General features: G+C 42.7%; 1 long non-coding RNA gene across 1 annotated transcript; it reads right to left on the bottom strand.

Annotated features, from left to right (window-relative positions):
• Nucleotides 1–230: 230 nt before the first annotated feature.
• On the bottom strand, nucleotides 231–3709 carry LOC112231775. Its single transcript, XR_002950522.2, has 8 exons — nucleotides 3513–3709; nucleotides 3029–3374; nucleotides 2641–2802; nucleotides 1072–1119; nucleotides 923–946; nucleotides 756–777; nucleotides 427–453; nucleotides 231–304 (listed from the first exon to the last, which is right to left on the bottom strand). It is a non-coding gene; the product is annotated as an uncharacterized LOC112231775 (long non-coding RNA).
• Between the last annotated feature and the right edge of the window lie 4770 nt (nucleotides 3710–8479).

Genomic DNA, 8479 nt, shown 5'->3' with positions numbered 1-8479 from the left:
GAAACCTTTTCCTTTTTCAGAAAATAAAATCCAGAAACCATACTGAGGAGTTAAAGGAATGACAGAATGTTCTCTCAGCATTTTCTCTGGCCACACCGATATACCATGACATCATTTCTGTAAATTGACCCCCCACCTTCACTTCCCAGTAGTGCTGTCCAGAGTCAAAATGCTCTTTACCCAACACATGGGGATGCCTGTTTGAGTAATCTTTCTCTTCTCCTGCGCTGTACTGAGCTTTTCCCCCCTTTTACACTCACTCTAAAAGCAAGGGAAGCAGTCTGGACATCCATGGTGATGTTCTCTGAGGGAAGAGATTATGGTTTCATGAACTCAGACACAATGTTGACATGGGATAGTCTCGCAATTTAGGCTAATACAATAATAACTATCATCTAATAAACATCTGGTAAAAAAAAATCCTACCTTTGAATCCTTTCACCTGGAGCCAGTCTGCATAAAAGCAAATACGAAGTCAATGGAAAACACTGAGATGATACAATTTAGATTCACATTGGCAGGAACATTAGATTCAAGTAAACTTTACTTTCGATGATTAACTTTTTCAACAGGTTGTTTCTCATCGATGTGCCTCTACAAGCACAAATACCATGAACACACTTAGGTAACTAACCATGTGTATGTGACAAATAAAATTTGATTTGATTTGATTTGATTTGAAATGTATAAGAATATTAGTGACTCAAGGCAGACTTTTGGATATGAAGCATGGTTATCAAACATGCATTGATTACCTTCAAATTAGGTGCCTTGTATCTGTTGAATGGAGAAGGTGGAAGGCAGTATAAAAAGGTGATATTTACTTGCGATGTGTGTGTATTTGCCCAAACATTTGACTTAGTCAAATGAACGGTATCTGTTATATCAACCAAATACAATGGATTAAGAATGACAACGTTACCTGGCCTCTGCTCGAGCTCAACTTCTGCTGAAATGCAGAGAAAAACCACACATCCTATTTGATGACACAACATATCTGATATCTCATTAGATACACATCATATTTCTACATATTGAATGTCACACAGATCACATACCAATGTACATTACCTGGGCTGCCTTTGCCTTTTTTTTGTGTTGACAGCCATGCCAGAGACTCTAAAACAAAACATAATGATTGTTGAAAATGCTTTCTAAGATTAAAAAAAAAAAGTTATTGATAAATATTGACAGTAACAATTTACAGTATATACTTCATTGTTTGCCCAGCATGATGACCACAGATATGAGAGCAGAGAGGAGGAGCAGAGACAGGACCAAATATGGAATAAATGCTTCTCTCCAGGCTTCTGCACACAGGAACTCCAGGCTTCCTTCACTCATGCTGCCAAACATACCCTTGTAAAACTGACCATCCTACCAATCCTCGACTTTGGCGATGTCATTTACAAAATAGCATCCAATACCCTACTCAACAAATTGGATGCAGTCTGTCACAGTGCCATCCGTTTTGTCACCAAAGCCCCATATACTACCCACCATTGCGACCTGTACGCTCTCGTTGGCTGGCCCTCGCTTCATACTCGTCGCCAAACGCACTGGCTCCATGTCATCTACAAGACCCTGCTAGGTAAAGTCCCCCCTTATCTCAGCTCGCTGGTCACCATAGCATCTCCCACCTGTAGCACACGCTCCAGCAGGTATATCTCTCTAGTCACCCCCAAAACCAATTCTTTCTTTGGCCGCCTCTCCTTCCAGTTCTCTGCTGCCAATGACTGGAATGAACTACAAAAATCTCTGAAACTGGAAACATTTATCTCCCTCACTAGCTTTAAGCACCAACTGTCAGAGCAGCTCACAGATTACTGCACCTGTACATAGCCCACCTATAATTTAGCCCAAACAACTACCCCTTTCCCAACTGTATTTAATTTATTTATTTTGCTCCTTTGCACCCCATTATTTTTATTTCTACTTTGCACATTCTTCCATTGCAAAACTACCATTCCAGTGTTTTACTTGCTATATTGTATTTACTTTGCCACCATGGCCTTTTTTGCCTTTACCTCCCTTCTCACCTCATATATAGACTTGTTTATACTGTATTATTGACTGTATGTTTGTTTTACTCCATGTGTAACTCTGTGTCGTTGTATCTTTCGAACTGCTTTGCTTTATCTTGGCCAGGTCGCAATTGTAAATGAGAACTTGTTCTCAACTTGCCTACCTGGTTAAATAAAGGTGAAAAAAAAAGGAAAATCAAATTCACAAGCGCTCATAAGATGGAAAGATAGCACGATAGAGACACATCTTCAGCATGTTCACAGTCCCCTTACAGCAGATCATTTCTGGGATGGGAAGTAAGTGGGATCTGAGTGTGTGAATGCTGTTTGTAGGACACTCATTCACCAGGCTGGCATATCTGTGGCAGTGTTCTGCTCTCTCTCTCCTCCTCAGACAGGGAGATTGGCTCTCCTGTACAATCGGAGTCTGAGGGAGAATACAGCAGCCAACTACTGACACTCACCAAGCCCTGAGGATCTGATTCAGTGGAGAGAGTCAGAGAGAGACAGAGAAAGAGAGATACAGAGACAGAGATAGATAGAAAGAGTGGTTTTGATTTTCACTATGAACATTTTACATCAATTTGTGTTTTATCATTGCAAGTAATGTTATTACCATGTGTGTAGAGTACTTCTTGTACATTTCTGAGCTCTGCGCCTTTGTTTTTCCAGGTGAGTGTCGGTTGAGGTGACCAGCCCACTGTTGAACAGGTGATGTTCACCTGGCCTCCTCCTCCTCTTGCTTCAGCAAGAGACAAAACTGGGATACCACCTAATACTATTGGAAAGATAGGCAGTTCAACCCCAAAAATAGACAGGACTGTTAGAAGTTTTGTTACATTTTCCAGAAATGTTCACAAGTTCAACAAAATGAGCAATAGTAGTTTGATTCTGAACTAGATTCCCACCAAAAGCACAGTATCTCTCCCTAAATAAGTTTACATCACGTGTTATGTTTGTTTACAGGTTCATTCATTGTAGAAACATAGTCCTCTGCTCCTTACCAATCAGTGTGAGGGACACACTGGCCTTTTCATATCACTGTTCGCTGCTGACACGGCACACATACTCCCCCCTGTCTTCCAGTGTGACCCTCTCCAGTGTCAGGGACACGTTCCCTCTCTCCAGCCCCCCAGTTAGAGACACCCTGCTCCTGTAACAGGGGTCCATAGATGCCTGGTAACTTCAACCGACCTGCCTTGTTATACAAGGACCACAGCATCCAGGCCGGTACCAACGCACCTCCAACGGCTCTGCACTGAAGAGAGGTGAGAGTTCACAAGGTATGGAGAGGGAGGTCGTTTATCCGGGTCAAGATCGGACCATGAGGGACCACCAAAGTGAAGACCTCTGGGGTAATGGGTAACAGAAAGAAGAATGTACAGTGAAGAATTATCATACACTTTGCCCTGTTTATGCACTCGGTGTTGTTACATTGGACAAGGAAGAGTAGTTATTTACTCAAAAATGCTTTGTAAACATTCTTACCAGGGTTTTGAGCAGGGATAGGATCAGTGACAACTGACAGTATCAGCACCCTCATAAATACCCCTGTGTTGAAGAGACAGGACAACACTGTTACATTACCCAGCTAAATGTATAAATCAATCGTTCATGTGAACACAGTTTCCTGTGTGTTAGGAAAATATCTCTAAACCAGGGCATTTACATGATGCACTTTGGAATTTCAGACAAAGGGACAGTGTGTCTGACAGTGTTATGCCATTATTATTATTGCCATTCACATGCCAACTTCAACCCACATAAAAGGCAATGAAATGACTACCGGACAATGTTGCAACGATCATGTGACTTTCACTGATCACAGTAGAGATTGAAACGGACTAAAAGTCTTGAACAAAACATAAAATGCTGTACGAACTTAATCCTTATTTTGTTAAATTTGTTAATAAACGACTAATGTAAACACCGTCTCTACGCACATGATCTTTGATCAGAAACTAACCTGAAACTGGGAAACAAGCAAAACAATCATAATGACAAGATTGAAACAAGGAAAGAGGGGAGTAGGACACCATTCTTTCATGATACTGTAACGGTTCTCGTCCTCCTCTTCTGAGGAGGAGTAAGAAGGACCGGACCAATATGCAGCGTGGTAAGTGTCCGTCATAATTTGTTGACTGAACGCACAAAAACAAAATCACAAAGTGAAATGGAGAAACGAAACAGTTCTGCAAGGTGACAAACACTAAACAGAAAATAACCACCCATAAACAAGAGTGGGAAAACAGGCTACCTAAGTATGGTTCTCAATCAGAGGCAGGTGTCGTTCATTGTCTCGGATTGAGAATCATACTTAGGTAGCCTGTTTTCCCCATTTTGGTTGTGGGTGTTTAATGTCTGTTCGCCTGGTAGAATTGTTTCATTTTCTCTTCGTTATTATTTTGTGTGGTGTTCAGTTTGTTCAATTAAAACATGACGAACACTTACCACGCTGCATTTTGGTCCTCCTCTCCTTCCACCAACGAGAAGCGTCACAGATACGTGAACTCTCAATTCTAGAGAACCATCATATCTATATATTTTATATAGGAAGGCTGCAACTCATACAGTGTAATGGAATTAATTTGTACCCGAGTGCATGGTTCCTCTCCCTTGATTTCCTGTTATTGCAAAACCAAAACGCCTGGGATTTTCTGGTAATCCTGTAGATTCAAGACAATCCAAATATCACAATGTATTTGAATGATACTTTGAGTTCCACTTCGTAAATGATAGAATAGACACGTAGGTTTTGCCTCTACAGCCTGTCCACTTGCATGGCATCCTCTGTGCGTTCACTTTCACCACCAAGGGTAACTGATTTACAAGTTAGCTGCCTACAGTTTCTACTAAGCATGAAGGGGACCCATTGTGGAGACCCATTGCCTTGACTGACCATGCTTATTTGATACCATCCATACAGTGTACAAGTTATACAGTTGTACATACAGTACAACGTTTGTTTTATGAATAAATAATACATCAAATTACCAGCTCTATGACTTGATCAAAACTCCAGCGGTAATAAGGAGACAATCCAGAAAACTATGCATTTGTAAAAAAGAAAATACTAAAAAAAGACACAAGGGGAGGAGAGAAAAAAGGAAAGTGAGAATCCCATTCTTTAAAGAGGGCAGAGTTGTTTATCATAGAGTGAAGTTTATATGTACCTGAGTGCATGGTCCCTCTCCTTCGCTTTTCCAGCTGTCGTGACATCAAAACCTTCTGTAGGTAATTGGAACGCTGTGGCAAAACGTATGACCGCGGTGTATTAAAGTTCTCCTTCGGAGCCCAAAATTATAATAGAAAAGAAAATACTCAGTTCTCCCTCTCCTGTCTGTCCACTCCCTGCCTTTTAAGGTCGTGGACTTACCTTTCACATTCTCCGTGGTGCACTATAAAGCTACGCCCAACACCTGTCATTCAGCAGTTTGATTGTTAACGAGGGATGCGAATAGTGTAGCTTGTTCCTGAGCTGGCCGACAAAAGGTTTCTCACGTCTCTGCCTGCTGTAGGTACTGCAAGTTGGTTCTAACCTTACAAGTAACAACAAAGAATGTTATCAGGAAATGCCTTTGTCACACCATCTGGATAATGACATTTCTGTGCTGCTCCAGAAATACTCTTAATGGGGAGATGGGAAACTCCTTTTAATTTGTACATTTACAAATTCATCATTAGGCACACCTGGAGTCCATTACCTCACTCATTACCTCCCCTTTATATGGCACTCCCTTGGGTGTTTTCCCCAGGCAGGATTGTTTCTGTTGTTTAGACTCTACTCCTACGTTGCATCGGGAACATGTTATATTAAAATTACCACCTGCTTCAAGACTCCCAGTGTCTATGTTACATTAAGTCACAGAAATTGTTTGAATTAACAATTGAGGTAGCTATGTTATCTAACTCAACGCTTAACCAAATCAAATGTATTTATACAACAGCAGGTGTCACAAAGTGCTTACAGAAACCCAGCCTAAAACCCCAAACAGCAAGCAATGCAGATGTAGAAGCACGGTGGCTAGGAAAAACTCCCTAGAAAGGCAGAAACCTAGAGAGGAACCAGGCTCTGAGTGGCCAGTCGTCTTCTGGCTGTGCTGGGTGGCGATTATAAGAGTACATGGCCAATAAGGCCAGATTGTTCTTCAACACATTAAAATGCTCATAGTTGACCAGCAAGGTCAAATAATTATCACAGTAGTTGTAGAGGATGCAACAGGTCAGGAGTAAATGTCAGTTGGCTTTCATAGCTGAGCATTCAGAGGTTGAGACAAAAGGTGTGGTAGAGAGAGAGTCGAAAACAGCAGGTCGAGGGACAAGGTAGCACGTCAGGGTTCCATAGCCGCAGGCAGAACAGTTGAAATAGAGCAGCAACACGACCAGGTGGACTCTGGACAGCCAGGAGTCATCAGGCGAGGAAGTCCTGAGGCATTGTCCTAGGGCTCAGGTCCTCCAAGAGGGAGAGAGGGAGAGAGAGAGAATTAGAGGGAGCATACTTAAATTCATACAGGACACCATATAAGACAGGAGAATTACACCAGAAATAACAGACTGACCCTAGCCCCCCGGCATATAGACTATTGCATCATAGATACTGGAGGCTGAGCTAAGGGGGTTTCAGGGGACACTGTGGCTATGTCCTACAATACCCCCGTACAGGGCCAACCAGCCACTTTGCCAAAGGACAGTCCCCACACAACTAGAGGGATATCAACAGACCACCAACTTACTACCCTGAGACAAGGCTGAGTATAACCCGTGAAGATCTCTTCCACCGCAAGAGCCTGAGGGCGTGCTCCAGTGCCTTGCCATTCACCTTCGCACCCCTGGGCCAGACTACACTCAATCATAGGACCTACTGAAGAGATGCGTCTTCAGTATACTCAAAGGTCGAGGCCGAATCTGCGTCTCTCACATGGATAGGCAGATCATTCCATAACAAATTGAGCTTTATAGGAGAAAGCCCTGCCTCCAGCTGATTGCTTAGAGATTTTAGGGACAATAAGGAGGCCTGCATCTTGTGATCGTAGTGTACATGTAGGAATGTATGGCACGACCAAATCGAAGAGAAATAGGTAGGAGCAAATCCATGTAAGGCTTGTACAATGCAAGGCCCCACAGTTCACAGTGCATGTGAGTAAAAACCAAACGAAGAGGTCAAAGGAATAGTACATAGAGCTCCGAGACAGGATTGTGTTGAGGTCTGAGGAAGGGTATCAAAACAACCGTAACATTGAAGGTCCACAAGAGCACAGTGGTGTCACAACTTCCGCCGAAGTCATCTCCTCTCCTTGTTGGGCGTCGTTCGGCGGTTTTTAGCCATCGCCGATCCATTTTTTCATTGTTCCATTTGTTTTGTCTTGTTCCCTGCACACCTGGTTTACATTCCCTAATCACACTGCATGCATTTATCCCTCTGTTCCCCCCCATGTCTTTGTGTGAAATTGTTTTTGTCGTGTTATGCGCCAGGCTGGGTTTCCCCCTGTATTTCCGTGGTATTTCATGAAGGATGTTTAAATTGTTAAACATCTGCTTATTTTTTTTGACTATTTCGCGCCTTGCACTTTTTACCTTTGACTGGAGGTTTTGACACAGTGGCATCTGTCTGTTTTATTGCCTCTGCCTAAATAAAGTGTGCGCCTCTTCACAACTCTCTGCTCTCCTGCACCTGACTCACCTGACTCAGCACTCAACCAATTAAGCCTTTCTGGTCGAGTGGCCAGACAAATCAAAATGTATTAGTCAAATGCTCAAAATACAACAGTGAAATGATTACTTATGAACCCCTAACCAACAGTGCAGTTTCAAAAAAATATATGAATAAGATTAAGAGATAAATGTAACAAGTAATTAAAGAGCAGCAGTAAAAAATAACACAAATATAGGGGTTTGCCGGTAAGAGTCAATGTGTGGGGGCACCGGTTAGTTGAGGTAGTATGTACATGCAGGTAGAGTTATTAACGTGACTATGCATGGATGACAGCAGAGAGTGGCAGTGGGGGGGAGGTCAGTGCAAATAGTCTGGGTAGCCATTTGACTAGATGTTCAGTAGTCTTATGGCTTGGGGGCAGAAGCTGTTTAGAAGCCTCTTGGACCTAGACCTGGTGCTTCGGTACCGTTTGCCGGTAACAGAGAGAACAGTCTATGACTAGGGTGGCTGGAGTCTTTGACAATTTTTAGGGCCTTCCTCTGACACCGCCTGGTATAGAGGTCCTGGGTGGCAGGAAGCTTGGCCCCAGTGATGTACTGGGCCATTCACACTACCCACTGTAGTGCCTTGCGGTCAGAGGCCGAGCATTTTCCATACCAGGCAGTGATGCAACCGCTCATTAAAGTGCACGTTAAATTAAACCGCCCGTTGAAAACACAAGGCTTGTTTGCTCAACTGATCTGTGTAATATGCATGTTCCTTTCTAGTCATTTATGTACTGATTGAGTTTTCAGTCATATTT

Source organism: Oncorhynchus tshawytscha, linkage group LG34 (assembly GCF_018296145.1).
Source record: "Oncorhynchus tshawytscha isolate Ot180627B linkage group LG34, Otsh_v2.0, whole genome shotgun sequence".
Classification (NCBI taxonomy): domain Eukaryota; kingdom Metazoa; phylum Chordata; class Actinopteri; order Salmoniformes; family Salmonidae; genus Oncorhynchus; species Oncorhynchus tshawytscha.
The sequence above is the reverse complement of the archived record's forward strand: the minus strand, read 5'-3'. Positions and strand labels throughout refer to the sequence as shown.